At 36.4% G+C, this 21704-nt stretch overlaps 1 protein-coding gene and 1 long non-coding RNA gene across 3 annotated transcripts in view; both read right to left on the reverse strand.

The window, feature by feature from the left end:
- The window catches only part of Ppp3ca (protein phosphatase 3 catalytic subunit alpha), a 160596-nt gene that overhangs the window by 127092 nt on the left and 11800 nt on the right, over positions 1-21704 (reverse strand). The gene's annotated exons all lie outside the window — the stretch shown is intronic.
- On the reverse strand, positions 10209-15956 carry LOC125619792. The gene is made up of 3 exons (XR_007351385.1): positions 12889-15956; positions 12556-12561; positions 10209-10220 (listed from the first exon to the last, which is right to left on the reverse strand). It is a non-coding gene; the product is annotated as an uncharacterized LOC125619792 (long non-coding RNA).

Raw genomic sequence — 21704 nt, forward strand, 5'->3', positions numbered from 1 at the left:
GTGGGAAAAGTAGAAGACCACATTTCCTAAATTTAATTTCTCATTGCCTAGTTCACCTCTGCCAGCAGTGGCGTGCCCTGACACACAGACTTCACCTAGTATAATTAATTTCTGAGGAGACTAAACTGTTGTTATTTTGGATTTTAATCAACATTATTACCTTCTATAAAAATCATCATTCAAAAAGTAGCTAGTTCATTATTTAAAATATGAATAATAGAGTTTCTGCCTCCAGGGATCCCAATACTCCTGGTAGTCACATGCAAGCAGAATCATCTGGAGCAGCCAATACTGCAGCCCAAAGTACAGACCTCCAGAAATCTCAGCCTCTTGTGTCTGCATCACCCATCCCTGGGCTTCTCTGTGTTTTACTGTAGCTATGGCAGCTACAGCACCCTCAGGATTCCAAGTGTGTCCCACCTGGCTCTCAGCACTCTTTGTCTTTGAGGGGAGCTGAAGTTGGTTTCTACCTCTCAGATTCCAAAACTAAGGATTTCAATAACGTGAACACACTGATTGATTGCTACTTATACTGTTCATTTTATAACATTAATATGTATGAAAGCTGCCTATACTGAGTTCAAGCCAAAATACTGATTTCTTCACCTTGTACTATTGGTGTTACCAAGAACTAGATTATTAGAAAACAGTGACACAATAAGAACAACAACAACAAAAAAAAAAAAAAAAAAAACACCCTGATATAATAGCACATGGCCAGTCTCTCTTTCTTGCTTCCTCTTTTTAATTCTACTTGCAAGTGAACATTATGACCTGAATTCAGGATAAAAGTAGGTGAGCAATGATTTGCCTTAAGTCAAAATTCAAACTTTCATGCTTCCAAATGAATGCATTTGTGTCATTAATTGTAAGAAATGGGACAAATAATTTTTTTTTTTTTAGGTAATAGATTCTGTAAATGTCTGTTATTGTGTCAGACTGAGAAGCCACAGCCATTAAAGAGTAATAATGGTGATGATTCCTAGCATTTCTGCAGAGGCTCTTGGTTAAGATCCCTTAAGAACAAATTGTTTCGCGATGCACACAAAACAGCATGTCTTTCTGGTTGAATCCAAGCCACATGGTTATCAGAAAATCTTCAGCTAGAGGGCTTCAATATGCAGCTCCAAAGAAGGGATTAGTCAATATTTAAAACATTATTAACTGAATGGACATGTGTTTACCAAGTGCTTAAGTTATATCAACTATTATTCTAAACAATAAGAAGAGAGCAATAGGAAAAAAGAAAAAGAAATAGGAAAAATTAAACATCCCTTTCCTCCTTGCATTTACATTCTAATGAGGAGGACAGATAATAAGTAGATTAAAAGCTGAGCTATAAATTGCATCATTGGATGATAAGTGCAATCAAAGAATATAAACGAAGTATGCCTAAGAGAAAAACCCAAGAAATGGTCAGTATTAGGGGAAGAGGAGCTAAAAATTCATAAAGAGCAGTCCGTGAGGCAACTGGGTAACTTACTTTTGAGCAAAGACATGAAGGAGGTCAAACCATGTAGGTGAAAAGTGATCTGGGTAGAAAGAATAATGAGTACAGAACATGTATGAGGAATGGAAAGGAGGCCAAAGTGACTGAGATGAATAAATAAGGGTGACAGAAGAAACAGATGAAATTAGAGAAAACTGGAAACAGAAGAAGAGAAGTGTTAGGGACAGGTCTTAAATGAATCCAAGGACTTGCTGTCTTGACCTCTCTACCAGGAAGGGAAGCCATTGGCATACAAAGTTGTATGATTCTACTTAGGATGATTCTACATGATTCTACATGTAGCCATATCTACCCATCAGTCAATGTGATCCTAAGTAGAATCTCACAATTCTACTGATTCCAAATGAATCATGCAATTCTACCTAAGTAAGGGAGGGGCTGGAACACACTTTAAGTAGAGGCCACTGCAATCATCTAGGTGAGGTGGCATAGGTCAGGGCAGAAGTGGCAGAGATGACAAATGTTCAAATTTGTTTGGTTTGTTCTAAACACAGTCCTAAGAATTTTCAGAAAGGATGTGAAAGAAAAAAGCAATATCAGGAACTCAGTTGTAATATTCCAAGATGGGAGAAGAGTAGGAGGATCAGATTTATGAAGGAATTTCAGGAGTGGGTCTGTGCACATCTTTGAATCTACGATGTCTCCTAGCCAAGGCAAATGAAGTGAGCAGTTAGAAATAAGACTGGATTTAAAGGGAAGGACTGGGCTAGAGACACAGGTGTTTACGAAGCATCCAATAAAAGACAGTTTTGAAAGTAGGAAAACAGGCCAGATGTCCAAAGGGAGCTCGTATAGACAGAGGAGGGAAGGTGTCTAAGCACTACACCTCTGGAGATTCTTGGAGGAGGAAGAGCTTCCAAGGACACTAAGTAAAAATGGCCATGAGCTAAGGGAAAGGCAGGAAGCATCATATCTTGAAAACCAAGTAGACAAAGTATTGTAAGGAGGAGGGAAAATCAACTTGTCAAGAGGCCCCAAAAGAGAAGGACTCAAAAGCTGATGGAGAAAAAAAAGGCTGGCACAGTAAAAAGTGAACCTCATCTATAAGACCATGAACACTAGTCCTTGAAAATGAGTATTTAGAAGCATTCATCATATCCACATGTCTAGTAAGTTGGACCTCATTACATTAGATAGTCTAAGTCTGCTGCATTGGATGCATCTGCTTATACACAGGTGTTGCTGCTACATGTCCTGAAAAAGCAATGGTAAACCCTTGGAACTACTTTTTGATAATGCTATCTTCCCTTTATTCAGAGGATGATCAATATGTACTAAATTAAACAACGATAAAGCTTCTTCATAGATTTTAATAACAAATGCAAACAGGAAATTGAGATGCTCTCTTTTCCACAAGGGCAATTAATCACAATAAAGAACTACAGATAAGCAGTTCAGCAATTATCTATTTGCAAGGGTCAACAAGTAGGCCTGCCTGTTCACTGAATCTCAAATGCGTGTCTAGTTGGGAATCATGTGTAGGTAAGTTATGAAACTGAATATTGCCTAATCCTAATGAAAGCACCTAGATGAAATTCACCTGCACCTCCTCCATGGATTTAACTGGGCACTTAGAGAAGATGATGAGTAAGAGTGAAACGGAGAAGGAGCAGCGAGCATGCACAGAGCTGCTTCAAGGACCAAACATGCTGTGCCCTTTGCCACCCCAGAGGGCACTGTTCATTAGGCCCCAGGACATGGGACCAGGAGCCAGACCTCTCTCACCACATGGGCAGCTCCAGGGAACATTAGTCAACTTCTAATCCTAAAATGAAAAGCAATCATAGTAATGTCACATGCTAAATATCCTTTGAGATCAACAGAAAATAGGCAAAAAGGAAAAGGTGGTTACTAAATGCCTATGTTATAGTTTAAGATCTAAGGTGTCCCCCAAAAGCTCATGTGTGAGACAATGCAAAAAAGGTTTAAAATGAAATGATTGGATTGGAAGAGTATTAACCTAATCAGTGCATCAATCTCCTGATAGGGATTAACTGAGTGCTAACTGCAGACAGATAGGGTGTGGCTGGAGGAGGTGGGTCATTGGGGGTGTGACTTTGGGGTTTATATTTTGTTCTATCTCTCTCTGTTTCCTGATCATCATGTCCTGAGCCACTTTCTCCTACCACACACTCCTGCCATGATTGTTCTGACTCATCTCAGGCCCCAAAGAATGGAGTCGGCTGTCTATAAACTAAGACTTCAGAAATCATGAGTCCCCAAATAAACTTTTCCCCCTCTAATATTTCTTGTCAGGTCTTTTGGTCACAGCAGCAAAAAAGCTGACTAAAACAGTCTACATGTGGGTTTGATGATTTTTTCTTTGCTACACCTATGTTCTTAGTATTTGATTATAAACTGCTAAAAAGGCAGGAATTGATCACACAAAAGCTATGTATAAGAAGCTGTAAATATCTTTCTTAATGCTATCTTTCATAGATACAATACTTAGAAACCTTATAGCAATCTGTAAAAAGAGGCTTGAAGAAATGCTGATTCAGAAGTCATTTATTTATTTTTATTTTTATTTTTTTAGAGTGGAAAGTTGAAGCTTTATTAAAGGACAGTAGAAAAGACTTCTCCCTGGAGGAAGAAGGGGACCCAAGAGATGTAATCCCCAGAAGTCATTTATAATCCAGGTTTTTAAGACAGGCTGGTGATTTTTATCCTCTTCAACTTTGGGAGTCCATGAAGATTCCAAAGAGAAAATATTTCATTTTACAGTAAGTATCATGTGGTATAGTTTAAATTTGGGAAGTGAATTATCAGGCAGGACCATGTTCTTTGGCTTTGCCATCAATTATAGAAATTTTCCTATTTCTATGATTCCCCATGTAGAATTCAGTATTTACTGAATTTGCTAGTATTTTCTGATCTGCATCACCCTCAATGGAGTTACAAATCATAACACAGGATACAAAAGTGACTTTCAGTAACCCTCATGTAATAATTTAACATTTCTGGATTGCTTATTGAAATTATAAAATGATAGTGACCTTAAAACAAATCATGTAAAATCTACCATTTGAACTATCAAGAAATTATTTTTTCCATAAGTATATTAAAACATACAGAAAAAAAATCCTGCTTCTTTTGAAAATCACCAACAGAGACTGGGCATGGTGGTACACAGCTTCAATCCCAGCAATTTGGAAGGCTGAGGCAGGAGGATCATAAATTTGAGAATATTCTTCAGCAACTTAGACTTTGTCTTAGAAAAAAAAATTTAAATGAGAAGGAATGGACAAGGATAGTGGAATGGGATGGTCATCATTATACAAAGTACATGTATGAAGACTTGAATTGGGTGTCAACATACCTTGTATACAAACAGAGATATGAAAAATTGTGGTTAAAAATGAAAGAAAAAAAAGAATGGAGATATAGTTGAGTGGTAAAGTGCCCCTGAGTTCAATTTCCTGTACCCCCCCCCCAAAGTAAATAAATAAATGAAAGAAAAGAAAAAAGAAGGAAAAGACAAATAAAAAAAGAAAACTCTCAAAGGAGAGCAAATAGCAGAATATACTGCAAAGTACCTGAGATGTTTGGCTTTATCTCCTGGATCCTCAAGGCAACAATAGAGTCTGCAGGAATCCCTAAATATTTATTTGTTTTGCTTACTGATCACATATTTCCAACCAGCTATCAATACTCACTCAAAGGCAGGCAGGCATACAGAGCAAAGTTCACTGGGCAGTTTGTCAGTACTCACACTCTTGCCCTTCTGTGTGTGTAAACTCCTTCCTGGGTCACAGAAGCTCCTCACTCTTACCTCTGAGGTTTGCATCAGAGTGATCCATGAAGATTTTGAAAGGTAGAGCTCAATTCTAACTGAATAAGAATCTTCTACAAGGGGACTTTAGAGATGTGTATTATTTAAAACTCTCCAGTTGGTTCTGACGCATACTCCATCCAGCATAAGAACAGTTCTTTGAATAAACTTTTCTAATAAGGTTAATAGGTGAATACTACAGGTTACAGAAAATTCCTTGAGAATTTCTACTACATGGTAGTTGTACTAAAAATAATAATGACTAAGTCTTACTGCACACCATGTCTTGCCCTGTTCTAAACTGTTTCCCAGTGTTCTTCCCTTAGCCCTTATAAAACCAATATTTTCCCTAATCTGCAGGAAAATGGAACACAGAGAGGCTTAGTGAGTTGTGTAAAGTACCGAAGCCAGTAAACACAGGGCTGGGTTCTGATCCCTGGTACGAGGATGCTCAGCTGCTTTTGCTCAGTCACTACTTTGCAAAGGAATTTATACTAACTATCCATTAATTCACGAATTAGTTTGGTAAATAGGAACAGGTATAAAAGACACAAATGATTCTCCATTTATCCTTTGGTACTCATCACAAATATAAAAAGTTGTGTAAAGAGTTTAATATCTATTTCTGTTAGGATAAAAAAAACGCATGAGAAAATGAGCGTGTATCTTATTTACATGAGCACACTGTATTTAACACAGTGCCTAACAGCACTCAATAATATTTGTTATGTTTGGCTGACTGAATGTATGACAGTATGGAGACCACAGATGTGTATTTTCTACTGGAAAAGTCATACTTGTGAACAGAATTAATATAGAGTGTTTAATACTCTATCAAAATACCTATAGAGAGTAGTGAGAAAAAAGAAGAAACTGAAAACCATCACAGTTGATTCAGTACTACTTGATTTTCACAACAAACCCAAATGGGCAGAACAGATATTTTTGCCATATTTTGAAGGCAAAAACCCCCAACATGAGTGTGCTGTATTCTCCAAAGTGGAGCTGTAGAACTAAAGAGATCTGTGTTCAAATCCCATTTCCAACACTCCTCTCCCACACCCTTGTGCAAGTTCTAACCTCCTTGAGTTGTGGCTATTTCATTTATGAAAAGAGATACACCACTATCTTGCTGATTATTCATTGATATATTCCAACCACTTAGAAGGGTGGCTGGCATATAGTTGGTGCTAAAGTAATTACTGAATTGTGGGGCTCTTAAGGGCTTTAAATACGAAAACATGCATAAATTAGTGAGGACTGTGACTAACTATATGTTAGTCATTTAGTCCCCTTGTGACTAAATATGCCTAAAATGTTATCCCCACTTCCCTTTCCCTTTAAAATCTTAAAAGGAACTATTTGTAAACCTTCCCCATTTCAGATTCCTTCTGAGCACCTGTGGCCCCTTCCACAGTGAATCTTAGGAGGGTTAGACCTATTTCCATGAAATTACCTAGTTCACTAAGGTGGAGGTGGGGACAGAATCTAATCTTTAAATCAGGACAGGCTGTAACTTACACTCAGAGTTCATTTGCTTTCTCATTCCCAAAAGACATATTAAACATAAGTACCTAAGCTCTCATTTCTAAAAACCGTAGCATCTCTTTAATACATTTTATAATGATCCTATTAAAATAAACAGTTTACAAAATTATAACACCACTTTATTTTCACAATTCAGACTAATAAAAATCAAATCACTAAATAGTCACACATGAGATTTCTTTCCATGATAAAAATCATTGCCTAGATATTTAAATTTCGTATTCCTGGATTTATGATAGTCCATATAGATACCGAGTTCCATAAGCCAACCTCCCTGCTCATTCTCCTCTCTCACCATTGCCTCTTAGTGGAGGACTAGAGACATCTGCCCAGTGTAGCAGTGAGGCCATGATTTTGAAGATAGATTCTGGGCATTGAAAATGGCTTTTAGGGACTAATGGACCATTAATGGGTAGTGGCCTAGGCTATAAGTGAAAATGTCCTGTAGGCTCAGCTAGATCCCTATGAGCAGGGGATGGTATGTGGAGGCCAGGACATTCAGCCTTGTGCAAGGAGGGAAAAACAGCACTTGAATGTTTAAGAGTGTGCAAACCTGGTGGTTTCCAACTTGAGTGTAAATGAAAACAAAAAAATCCTAACTTAAGAGGGCCTATGGCTTTATTACTAAAATGAAACCTTAGGTGATTTCTACACTTATAGACAGCTGTAGCCACAGTCATTTTTATTGACAGGTAAAAAAGAACATTATTGTATTTACATCACACCCACATTCTTCTGCAGTAGGAAAGGCTGTGTGTGGTGTCAGGATTTACATAGATAGAGATAAAAGTGCAGATACAGGTACAGACTCAGAGATGGTTAAGTTTCAATAACAGTTCTGTGAAGACATTTTCTTTTTTTTAATTTTTAGATATCAATGGACCTTTATTTTATTCATTTATTTGTATATGGTGCTTAGAATCAAACCCAGTTCCTCTCACATGCTAGGCAAGTGCTCTACCACTGAGCCACAGCCCCACCCCCTGTGAAGATATTTTCTATCCAAATGATTTTAATTTTTTAAAACAAAATGATGTGTTTGATAATAGCTAAATTAATGTTATGATATTAGTAATTATCGTGTCAATACTAATAATGATAGATAACACTGAAATGATAGCATGACTTAAAAAAAAACTCAGGTACATGCTTCTAGTGTCATTCCTATTTTACAGATAAGACAATCTTATGGGCTAACTAAAGTGCAGAGATGTTAAGTTGCTTAGGTAACAAAACAGGCAGATTCAGAATTTGAACCTAGATCAACCCATAACAAAGCACCAGCTCTTTCATACACATGTAATCTTCCAAATAATCCTCAATAACTATAACAATAATTTCATGGCACAAAAGTGGAATTAAGTATAGAAATCATGCTTACATAGAATTAAAGCAACTGATTTCTACTCCAACTTCAGCTTTTCACTAGTCAAACAGCCTTGTAATGAAAGAGAACTCTCTGAGCCTCAGTGTTTTCAGATTAGAATGGGAAATGAAGCAGAGCACCTGTTTCCCAAATCTGTTTCTTATGTGATTTTTTCTTTATTCTGCTGGTGACTAGGGCCACCCATTTCATGTTTAAAGTCTTACACAATACTTAATTTGAAGAAAAACCTGACTTGTTAATAAATAGTTTGGAAGTCACTACAGTCAATAACTTTAACCTTATCAAACTTCTAGATAGTCTACAATCTATTCAATATTTATGTTTTTATCAGTTTGCCTTTTTCAATAGTAATTAGTACTCTCTCTCTCTCTCACTATATATATACACATATATAGAGAGAGATAGATAGATAGATAGTAGATGGACACAATATCTTTATTTTATTTATTTATTTTTATGTTATGCTGAGGATCGAACCCAGTGCCTTATGCGTGCGAGGCAAGTACTCTACCACTGAGCTACAACCCCAGCCCATAATTAGCTCTTTTTAAAGTATAAACCTGAAAGGTTTATTTCCAAGGAAGTGAAAAAAATGAAAGTATTCAGTGGATTGATCTTCTCCTCTAAGATTTCACAAAATTTCAGGAGGCTGAGGCTGGAGGATGCAAGTTCGAAACCAGCCTCAGCAACCTAGGAAGGCCCTAAGTAACTTGGTGAGAACAAGAAAGAAAGAAAGAAAGAAAGAAAGAAAGAAAGAAAGAAAGAAAGAAAGAAAGAAAGAAAGAAAGAAAGAAAGAAAGAAAGAAAGAAAGAAANGTTTAATCCCCAGTACCACCACCACAAAAAAAAAAAAAAAAAAAAAAAAAGAAAGAAAGAAAAGAAAAAAAATCACAAAATTCGGGATTGGGGGATAATTCACCAAAATCAGGATTTCAAATGTTTTTTTTTTTTTTCCCCAAAGAGAATTTAAGTCATTTTGTATTTATGAATTCTTGTAATCTGGCTTAAAGATTTTCTAAAAAATCCTGAATTGAGTGAAACATTTCCTCTAATAATGTATGGGAGCTTTATGAACCCTGAGAATGACTTTTACGACAACAGGAATCTAGAGTAGATGTGTGTGAACCTAAATTTGAGATTGTGTAAAATTTGAAGTACCTAAGTAGGCACCAACATATGTGTAGCCCTTGATCTAAAAGAACATAAAAGGTCATGAATTCTGATTCTGAGTCAGATGAAACCCTCAGTTGGCTATACAAACTAGCAAGGTGGAGAAAGGAACAGAGCCTGCAGTAGTGACAGTAAAGCTAGGGCTCACACAGTGTGTGCTGTGTGCCACATGCCACTCCAAGAGCTTCGTAGACATTAACTCACTTAATCCCTACAACAACTTTCAGGGACACACTGACACACCGACAGTGCAAGTAACTTGAATAGTCACAGAACCGGGAAATGACAGGCTGGGATTTCAGTCTACGCACTGTGACTCCAGGCCATGTAGTCACAAAGGGGTACACTTTGTGCAGCGGGGGCTCTGGGGACAGCCGGAGGACTAGGGCAAGACTTAACATCCTGGAAAATATCTGGAGACATGACAAAGATCTAAGATAATTCTTCTGGTTGAAGAAAAGGAGATGTGAATGCCCTGAAAGCCAATGTTAAAACAAAGACTAAAGAAAGGAAACAAAAGAATTTCCAGGACAAGCTGGAATAAAACTATGCTTATTTTTGAAGCCACAGAAATCAAAAGGAACCTGTAAAAGAGAAAGGTCTTACTTTTGAGAAATTAAAGAGACCATGAAAGGTGAAAGCTTCAGTGGGGACATAGGGACCCACTGTGGGAGGTTCGAGGAGTGAATGAAACCAAAGACAAGGCATGGGTGGGTGATTCCTGCACCAATGGGCTGCCTCCTTTTATTGATGAGAAAACAGGAGGAGTGAGTTGAACTGATGTACACCAAGCCTCCTCCAGCTGGTCAGTGGCAGGTTCCCATTCTTTCCCTCTGCTACTTGAGTTGGTTTTTGTAGGGTTTCTTCCAGATATGAGGCTTTTTTTTTCTGTTTTTTATCTTAATGTTCACTCAAGAAGGAGCATTTAACAAAACCAAAGGAGTTAAAGCTCTATGATATATACACTTTGATTTTTTTAATTGCAAAGCCCTGCATAATATTAAGAACATGCATATTTGAATCTGTTCTCCATGCTTGATGAGAAAGCAGCACCTCAGAAATGATGATCTTTGGTGTATGAAATGCTTTCTATTTTCAAATTGAGAGGGGAGGGCCAGAAAGAAAACTCAGCAAACAGTGGGGCAGAATGTTGTTTGCTTTTTAGGGATAAATGAACAAATAAAAGTTGGTTCTATCACATGGAGGAGTGAGTTTGAAAAACATAAACCACTCTATTTTCCACAGGAAATAGAGAATGGAGACCTGTGGTACACTCCCATTAGCATTATGTGGTCTCCACCAAACCCTACTTTCTCAAGGCTGAAGACCTTTAAAGGTAATTATGGGGAAGATGAGGGAAACTTTCCCAGCACTTAAATAGGGATGGCCATGGAATGGACAAACATCAAGCTTCTCAGGTCATTACCTCTGTCCTGCTGCCAAATATGATGTAAGAAGAAGAAGTGGTGTTAGGTCAAGGACAAAATGAGAAGTACCTTAAGGGATTACTGTATTTAAAGGTTAGTGGGGAAGACTGACTTAGGGTGTGTTTTCAGGCTTTAATTGAACATAAATATATTATATACTAATGAAGCCAAGATAAATTGAGAAAGTAAAACGAACATGCTAAAGAAGTGAAATCACTGATGTTCTCCATTTTTGTTCACAGAGCAAAGAAGGGCAGTGGAACATAATTTGGAGCCTTCAGGGCATAGAAGAGACCCAAGTTCTTAGCCCTAGCTCAGCATCAACCAACTGCACATGACAGGGCCTGACCACTCAACTCCCATTTCATCAGACCTTCCGATCTGTAGCTATCGTGACCAGCAAGTCTCTTCCAAAAGCAAAGTTAGGTGACAATGCAAAGCAAGAAAATAATCACAGTAAATAATTCAATGCAGAGGGACAAATGATTAACTCTTAAGAACAATCAAAAGATAGAGGGAAAAATGGCACTGTTCATTCAATTAATTACCATTACTTATTTACTCCCTCTATAAAATACTTCTCCTTTAAAAAAAATTTAAAAAAATACAGTGAAACATGGCCAACATCCAATAAAATGTCAGAAATTATGTGATACATTAGAATATTTTACTTAAAATTCATAAATCTACTTTCTTATTATTCTTTTTCTCTTTAGCCATACAGAAAAATAATTCAAATTAAAATACGACTGATCCACTTCTTATTGTGTGAGAAGAATATGAAAGAACACGTACTTAAAGAAGAAAAGCATTTTGGTGAAAAAGAACTCTTCTAAAAAAATACCATAGGGATGGAAAGCCTCTGCTATAATAATACAGATTGTGTTAATGACATAAGTCATTATGGATATGGAAGAACTCAAAAAAATATAGAAATGGTTCTGAAATGTTCAGGAAACCATGATGTGGTAGGAAGCAACCAAAGTTGAGGGTGTCCTTTACTTTGACATAGAAGTGTTTTAAGGAATGACAAAAGGAAATCCTGATTAGGCTAATCAAATTTCTAATGAAGATTAGTCATTTTGAAGCTATGTAATACATACTCTGAGTAAGAAATACATTTAGAGACTCAAATTTGTCTCTTAAAAAAGGCTTGGGTGTATACATATATACCTGTATATATATGTGTGTGTGTGTGTATGTGTGTATATATATATATATATATATATATATATATATATATAAATTTTACTAGTAATAAATGATAACTTTTATTCATTGGGTTCCTACTACAACAATTATTGAGTGAGAAACTTTTCAAACCTTCTTTCAACTCTTAACATACTGTAGGGTAGAAATTATAATCATGTGCCACATAATGACACATCAATGACAGACTGCATCTACAATGGTGGTTCCAATAAGATTCTATTGTATAATGAGGACACAGCTGTCAGAGACAATTGTAAGTACAATTGATGGTGTTCGCCTAAGGACAGAACCACCTAATGACCAGCGCTGGGAATTTGTCCCATTGCTAAGCAATGCTTGACTGCATCAGACACATGCACAGAGGTGTAAGTGCACAGCAGCATGTCAGGCAACTTGTTAGGCTGAATTAAAACCAATTTTTGCTTAATTCTTAAGCCAGTGATCTTTCCACTTGGTGACAGGGTTACTCTTATGACATTCCCATTACATATACAATAGAAAGCAGATGTGACATAATGAAAGAAATCACACAGGACTGAATACATCCATGCTCCAGTTTTACTTTCTATACAAGTGTTCATATTTTTCTACTTAGCAATCACATGATGAATACTGAACAAACCTTTAACAGTAGACTTTGATTAAATAAATAGAAAATCAAATTCTGCTCAAAAAAACTTGCTTTTATATTTTAATAATTTATTTGAAATCATGTTCATTACTGATCCTTAAAATAATCTACTCTATCCAGTAAAGACAGGCACAATGTCCCCTTTTACCTCAACTAGTCAGACTATGTCTTCTTTTCCAAGTCCAGCATTTCTCAGAATCCTTTGATTAGATGAAATGCTTAATTAACTACAGCCCTTCCTATCTCCCTTTCTACCCTTCCAAACTGGACAATTACGTACAGTGAGTCAACCCCCAAACCTATCGCAGTCTATCCTCAAAAAAGGTCATGTCTATATCCGTGGTAATTTTACCATCAGTGCCTTTCTAGGAATGAGCATTTGTCCATACATTTACCTAGTGGTGTCTAAATCCAACATAAAACCTTCATGCTGGTAAGGGAGCCCAGACATTCCTCATATGAATACAAGTGTCCCTATTGTCCCTCCTAACTATTTATTCAGATATGACCCAATCACACATGAATAGTGTCTGATGAATCCTCTCCTCATCCTCAAAATGGGCATTCTTTGGTCATTCTCAGCCATTAGATAATTGTTTCTTTCACCCATGGCTAGTTTCCAGTGATTTTTGCTTTGTCTATGGATCCTGAGCCTTTTTGGCCAACTGGACCAGATTCTAAACAATCTTATGAATGCTTTCATCATGTTTGATCCACTCTTCCCTCAATTTTCTTCCCTTTCTTGCACTCTCTAAAACTGTGTGTCAGTCTATATTGTTCATTTCTCCTATCCGTTTCTGCATGCATTGAGGAACATTATAAAGCATTCTTGTTTAGTTATAATTTTTGACATCTGACTGACCTACTCCACCATCACTATTCTAAATTTCTAATGCTTCTTTTCCTCTGATTCATCTCATGCCAGAGTATCCAGAAAAATCACAGGTCCCCTTATAAATTATTTAACTTCTTGGAAAGTATATTTAGAATTAAAACAAACATACATATCAAGGTCTAAATTCCATCTATGATCCATCTATGATCTCACTCCATTTGGGGATAAGATTCCTAGTTTTGGATATTGTCTCAAGAAATCCTCCATCTGGCTGAAGTAGTTCCGTCAACAACGAAACTCATTCATTGCTATACAACTCACCTTGTCCCTAAGCAAATCACCACCAGCCTCAATTAGGTGAATTGCCAATGACAAGGAACCAAGAACACTGTCCTATGTAACCATTCCACCCTGCTTAAGATTCTGCCTACAAAATGGGGCATGCACACCTTGGGCAGAAGTGACTGCTGCTACTTTTGCATCATAATCTACCTGTTTCTGCGAAACCCTGCAATGTCAGAGGTAAAGAAAGCTTTCTCAGGGATGCCATTCTGCTGACACTGACAAGTTGCTAAGAGCCGCTGAACACCTCTATAGGTATGTACTCAGCACAGCACCTATTTCAGGGTAAATGCTCAAAAAATGAAAACCATAAAAATATTTGGATCAGCTCAGTGTGTCAATCTATATTGTTCATTTGTCCTATGCATTTCCTCCTGTGCACAAGAACATTATAAAACCAGCACTTTTGCTTTGTTATAATTTTTGATATCTGATTGGCTTACCCAACCATCACCATCTTGAATTTCTAATGTTTCACGTTATTATTTCCTGGAAAATCACTCACATCTACATTTATATATAAACACACGCAATTCATACAATTTATTGATATGAAGATCACCCACACCTTGTTAGTGCAGATCATCCTAATATGTGCCTGTGGTATACTGTTCTGTGGTCAGCCACAAATGATAAGACTGTGATTAATGTACCCAAAGTTATACGTTCAGCTTGCCCATTATTGAGACCACATGATCATATCTGGTGGACTTGACAGGATCGAATAGGGGCCCTGAAGGCACAGTTCCAGGAACAATTTAAGCTGTTTTGTCTGGGGCTGGTCCTAAACTAAGTGTGTTGTGCTGCTGTAATGTCTAACACCATACCTTTTGGAATCCTAAATAGAACAAGTTATACTCTATTTATGTATAATCTGCCAAAATGCATTCTACTGTCATGTATAACTGAAAAGAACAAATAAAAAAAGTGCAATGGTTTGAAACCTAAATTATTCTCCACATTGGCCATTTTGAAAAGCCCACCTGCTTATGTATTATGTAAAAAACTCACCTATGTCTTCACTAATTCCAGAAGTTGGCCTTCTCTGGGACTACTCCAAATATTTATTTGAAAGAAATAATTAGTATTTTATCTTACAATAATAATCTCCAACAACAATAATAATAATATGTCATAATGAACTCAACTACAATGTTCTTATACTGGGAGTTTAAAAGCACAACCAAATCAAGTGGTAAATAAAATTTGTGGAGCAACTTCATGTTGGAATAAATATTGCTCCAATAGCTCTGGTTTAATATTTCAGAATGTGGACTGAAAATAATGCGATTTTTCCTTTATTAGCTATGGATGAGAATCTTTTCAAACTGATGCAATATCACTAATTTACAGTCACATATTAAAAGTGGAAAAGAATAACACAGGAGGTATATCTGCTTTTAACACTTCTACTAGATATATTATGGGCCCTTATACATATGTTGATGATCACTAAATAGAAGCAATTAAACATCAGAAGAAATAATAAATACTCCAAAACCCTGAGAATACTTTGTAAAACAAGTCCACAAAACTACCATACAAAGCTCAAAGAAAATAATGTAACCCAAAATAAATGAAATTTTTATACCTTAGAATCAAAAAGTAAGAAAAAAAAACTCTATAAAATTATTTCAGTAACAATAAAGGGGATAATCCTCTGTTATACAAATTATTTTTCTGATTTTCAATATTCCTCAAGTAACTATAATCTGGTACCTAAAAGAATCTGATGGAAACACACAGAGGAAGGCCCATCATATTTTCAGGCAGACTGCTCAAAAATCACATTTGACATATAAAATAGAAAATGCTAAGAAGTTGCTTTTTGACATATAAGAAAAGAAATACATTACCATGAAAGGATTCGATTAGATAGTCTCTTACAATTCAATGATTCTATCAAAGTTTGGCAATTATGAGTTTACCCATGAGAGGCACAAAAGTAAGTTGTCAAATCTTTACATAAGAAATTATGAGAAGACATATATAAGGTGACAAGCTAAAGAGCACAACACAGATGTTATGAAATGCAATTGTGACAATCAGTAAGCCTGTCAAGTCAAAATAAAATAAGTGTTGACAATAGTTTATGTCTCATGTAAAAAAAAAAGAGTATTTATTCCAGGTGTGGTAGTACACACCTGTAATTCCAATGGCTTGGGAGGCTGAAGCAGGAGGATCGCAGGTTCAAAGCCAGCCGCAGCCATTTAGTGATTCCTTAAGCAACTCAGAGAGATCATCTCAAAATAAAAAATAAAAAGGGATGGGGATGTGACTCAGGGTTACGTGCCCCTGGTTCAATTCCTGGTACAAAAAGAAAAACAAAAGGTCTGATTTCGCCTGACCAATGTCACATGTAAGTCATCACAAGGAGCTATGCTGTGATCTACTCTATTTCCAAGACAATGTAACTGGAAGAAGAATGAAAAGTAGCCCTAGTTTTTTCAGACAAAAATAATGTATACAAGTATCTCCAAAGCCTCTAAATTTTCATGATGATAAAGTAACATTTTATTAATATTAAACAAAAATCAAATAATTATTAAGTACCTAATACAGGCAGGCATTGGGATAAATAGTAAGGTGGCTTTTGAGAAATTTTAGCTACCATAATTTCCCCCCGGAAATTTGCAATCTAATTGAGAAACCAGATACAAGACAAATGTTCAACAACAAGCATAAGTAATAAAATGCTATGTGAACAGGGGAGGAAAAAGCACTTCCTATCTTATGGGTCAAGGAAATCTTTTCAGAGGACACAAGACTTGGTCTGCTCTTGAAAAAAAAAAAACAAAAAACAAAAAACAAAAAAACAAAATATTCACATCAATGGGAAAAGAAAAATTCCAGAGAAGCTATACCTCAGATAAATGGAATTTCCCAAATGTACCTCAAAATAGAGAAACAAAAATAATCAAGGTTCATTAAAAGAACAATATATTAGCTTCTCTTTGGAAAATAATAGTGTTTATGGCAGGGCTTCATATTAGCTATGTTGGAACAGAGAGTTAAACAATCTGTAGGGGAGACATGAATGGATATAGACTCAGAATTAGAATACAAATTATAATAAAGATGCACATGTAATAATGTCTTAAATATGAGAAAACAATGGCTTAAATATGAGAAAATACTTCTTTGAATGTGAATAATTTAAGCTAATGTGGCAATTACACAGAATTGGTAGCCAAGGACCCTTCTATATTGGTGATTTGCCCTATTCAACATATGATTTCCCTCTCATGGAAGATGGCATTTTCAGCTTCTGCCATGCTAAGTATATTGGCAAGAAGGTCAAAGCAAAATGAGGAGGGCATTACATTTCTTATTGGCTGCATGATCTAGAAGTGACCTACCACTTTTGCTCAGACCCCCTGGATCAGAACTTATTCAGCTACATATAGCTACAAGAGAAGCTAGGAAATTTAGTCTTCAGAGAGTAGCCATGTGAACCACTTACAAAAGGTAAGAACTGGAAGAATATAACAGGGAGACAGCATATCTAATTGCTCAGTGGTACAGAACAGAGCTTTACAATGTCCCCTATGGAACACTATCAAAATCTTCTGCCTTTTATTCTACCTAATATCCTAAAATCTATGAATATAATCATTAAACATAATCAAAACATGCATGAGGCCCTGGGTTTGATCCTCAGCACCACATTAAAAATAAATAAATGAAAAGAAAGATATTGTGTCCATCTACAGCTAAAAGAATATTTTAAAATGTATATCATGGACACATATGAAAGCAATTATAAAAAAATTTAATTATAAACATTGCACATTATAAAAATTTGCATGGTGTTAAAGAGTAGGAAGACATGAAAAAAAAAGAAATAGTATATATACCCATTTATTTAATATTACATCCCTTCTAAACTATTTAAAACTAGGTAAGTATGATTTTGTGTTCTCTCTTACTTAGGATGCTTTTATTTTATGATTGTTATCCTAAGAGTAAGTTTTTCTATTTGACAAATTGCCAAGTTGGTCACTCTCTGTATCAAGTCTATTGAATTCTCCATTTTTCTACATCCTTGCTTCTGTATGCCATTATATTACCCCACCTAGTTCCTTAAATATTGCAATACACTTACCTGTGAACACTGCTCCACGCTGATTTGGAATTATTACTGTGAGGAATGGGTAATCAGAGATGCTTTCTAAGCAATGTAATGGTAATCGAAACACTACCTTACTGAAATTAATATGGTGGCTTTTTGCAAGATCACTTGGGAATATAAAACAAAGTGTGTTGGAGTGGACAGACCAGAAGAATTAGAAACAGAATATAGCTTTTGCCAAATGGAAATAGCAAATACTGCACAGTGTAGAGTTATGAGCTAACAACTATTGGAAGACAGAAATAGCTAAATTAGAATAAAATAGACAAGTGACTCCCATAGACTTCCACTGGTGTGTGATTTGACATCCATTACCCCAAAAGGAAAGTGATCAAAGACAACAGAACACAATATCTTAGGTTCAACTGAAACAGAAAGAAATAGGTAGAGAACAGAAACTGACCATTCCAGTTAGAGGAGATGCAGGCAATTAAAGCCACTGAACAGTCTGGCAAGGATAGCACTGTGAATTGAAAGAAGAAAACAGCTATCTAGCTCTTGAGATAGAATAGAGCACTTTCTGAGAGCTTCTAGCTCAGTCTCAGTTACCTGAATGTGAGTCTAGGCTGATGCGTTAGATTACTAAGACTATATATCATAAGCATGTTATTTGTGTAAGCTTTATCTAAAACTATTCTGTCCAATATTGCTCCCACTATTGGCTATTGAGCACTTGGAAATACAGTTCATCAGAATAAAATGTGCCATGGATATCAAATAAATGTAATAATTCAGAGTTTTTAAGAGGAGAATATGAAATAATTTATTAATAATTTTATATTGACTATGGATTAAAATAATATTTTAGATTAAAAAAGCTAAACAAATTTTTTTTTGTTGGGGGTACCGGGGATTAAACTCAAGGGAACTCTAACATTGAACTACATCCTCAGCCCTATTTTTTACTTTGTTTAGAGACAGGTTCTCACTGAGTTGCTTAGCACCTCACTTTTGCTGAAGCTGGCTTTGAACTCATAATCTGCCTGCCTCAGCCTCTCAAGCCACTGGGATTACAGGCATACACCACTACGCTAGATAAACCAAATGTTTTTAAAATTAATTTCACCTGTCTCAAAAATTTCAAGTTGTTATTATAAAACTTAAAACCACAAATCTGGCTTATATGATACATTTCCAGGAAACAGTCCCTGTCTAAAATAGGATATAACAATAGTACCTACCTCACCAAGTGGCATAACACAGGCCATACAGCCTGGTATGCATTGTTAGATGTGTAGTAAGAGTTCAAAGAATGTTAATTACCATTCTTTAGCTCTTGGAGTTGGAAAAGACCTAAGGGAGGAGCTTCTTTCCAGGGGGAGTCAAGGGCATGTGGCCTGGACACCCCAGCGCCAGGCAAGGATCAGAGTCAAGGGGAAACTGCAGCAGGTCTATAAAAATGGAAGAAGCAGCTGGAAGCAGAAGGGTAGAAGCTGTTAAGGCCCCAAATATATTTTGAAATAGAAACCAAACTGTTGAGAGCCACAGCGAAGCGGCCCAAGCAAACTTCTAGCTGATTGGCTCACAGCAGCCCCAGCAAACTTCCAGCTGTTTGGCTCACCGGCCCCAGCAAGCTTCTAGTGAACCTCTCAAGCCCCACTCCTCCCGCTCTTGAGGCCAATTGGCTGGGTCGCGTGGGCGGAGCCAAAAGAGTCCCCCAATGAGCAGCTCCCTGGTCTGAAAGGGCGGGGAAACAGCCCTTTCAGAGCATCACCAAGAGGAGCCAATCAGCTGGCAGCTGGAAGTTTGCCATCGGCAGTGAGCCAATCAGCTGGAAGTTTGCTGGGGCTGCTGTGAGCCAATCATCTGGAAGTTTGCTGGGGCCGCTTTGGCTGTGGCTCTCAACACCAAACATCATCATTAAATTTCCTTTGGTCCTAGTACTTGCATGTCATTTTTCCTGAAAAAAAGGTACAATTTTAGAGAAGAAGTGACAAGATAAATAATAAAATTATTAAATAATAAGATTTTGTTATTTTTATCAAGGTTTTGCAACAAATACTATTTAATGGAAACTTCAGAGGAGGGGGAAAACAACAAAATTTATTTTGGAGTTCATCGTTCATTAAAGAGCCAATAGGAACTGAGGGCTTATATAAACTGAATTTCATTGAGTGGTATTAAAAGGACTTTAGGTCTTCCAGCATATTTTAATTCTTACTTCACCTCACTAACTGTACTTTCTTTCTCTATAATTTGCATAACACTGAGGGCATAATTTGGATGATTATAAACATAAGTATCATTAGTTACTTGCTTCAAAGCATTAGTTAAGAATATCAGAGAATTTCCTGTTCAAGAATATTTTAATGAACTGTCCATGGGGCAACCACCCTGCCTCATTGGGCTCTGAAGCAGATTTTTATGGCTTTGTATAATATTATGATGGAAAGATCAGAGCCCTCTAGATTATGGATTTTCCACGTCTGTGACCCTGGGAAAGCTCTGTAAATCTCTCCATGCCTCAATTTTCTCATATATAAAAATAGGCATTTAAGAGTATCTACCTCCCAGAGTTCTTGTTGAATCATTCACTGCTTGAAATGGAACCTGAAACATTTGGCTAACTATCCAAAAAATGGCTTACATTCCTCTATTATACATGAGAGAATAAAGGTATATTTGAAACTAATCAATATATATCCAATGTATATTGTTTTGACACACGACCTCTTAACCTACAATTTCTTCTTTTCTCTGTCTAAACTTCATATTTGCCTAGTGTTATCTTACTCAAAGAATTATTGACATATCTTGAAACATACTAAAAAATCATTATAAGGGTAGCCTAAGGCTAGAAACTGTTGCAAGACTTTGACAAAATGGTATACAACAAAATATTCCCAAATGGATTCGTCACCAGTTAGAGGGGAAAAAATCACTGGAAATCCCTGCACCAATTTTCTGCTTAAATGTGAGAAAGTGAACTATGGTTGCATATTACTTGGGAAACACAAAATACAGATAATGTACACTTTGCTGGTAGTTCCATGAATTGTTGTTTAAAAAAATCAATCGGAAAAATTAGAAATGAAAGGGTATTGGTGCAGAGGAATTGTCATCAATGAAAAGAATCATTATTTTCAACAGCAATTTGTGAGAAAGGCCCACTCTCCCTCAGTTTATTACTTCTAATTAAAAAAAATCTTTAAGTTCATATTTCATTGTACTCTTATTTCTTATTTTCTTCTTTATCATTGATGTACTGAATGTATGAAAAAAACTTCATGAAAACCAAATTTTATTTTCTTTAACTAAAATTAATGTGCATCTGGGCTGGGGTTGCAGCTCAGTGGTAGAGCACTTGCTTGGTATACATAAGGCACTGGGTTCAATCCTCAGCACAACATAAAAATAAATAAAAAATAAAGATATTTAAAAAATTAATGCTAATTTCCCACTAGTGAAACTCCATATCACACACAACCACAAGAATGGGCTCCTAATTAGAATAAGTTATACTTCATGTATGTATAATATATCAAAATATACTCTACTGCCAGGTGTGGTGGCACATGACTGTAATCCCAGCAGCTCAGGAGGTTGAGGCAGGAAGATCACGAGTTCAAAGCCAGCCTCAGCAAAAGTGAGGGGCTAAGCAACTTTGTGAGACCCTGTCTCTAAATAAAATATAAAATAGGGCTGGGGGATGTGGCTCAGTGGCTGAGTGCCCCTGAGTTCAATCCCTGGTACCTGCTGCCCTTCCCACCAAATATACTCTATTGTCATATATATCTA

Source organism: Marmota marmota, unplaced genomic scaffold (assembly GCF_001458135.2).
Source record: "Marmota marmota marmota unplaced genomic scaffold, marMar, whole genome shotgun sequence".
NCBI classification, from domain to species: domain Eukaryota; kingdom Metazoa; phylum Chordata; class Mammalia; order Rodentia; family Sciuridae; genus Marmota; species Marmota marmota.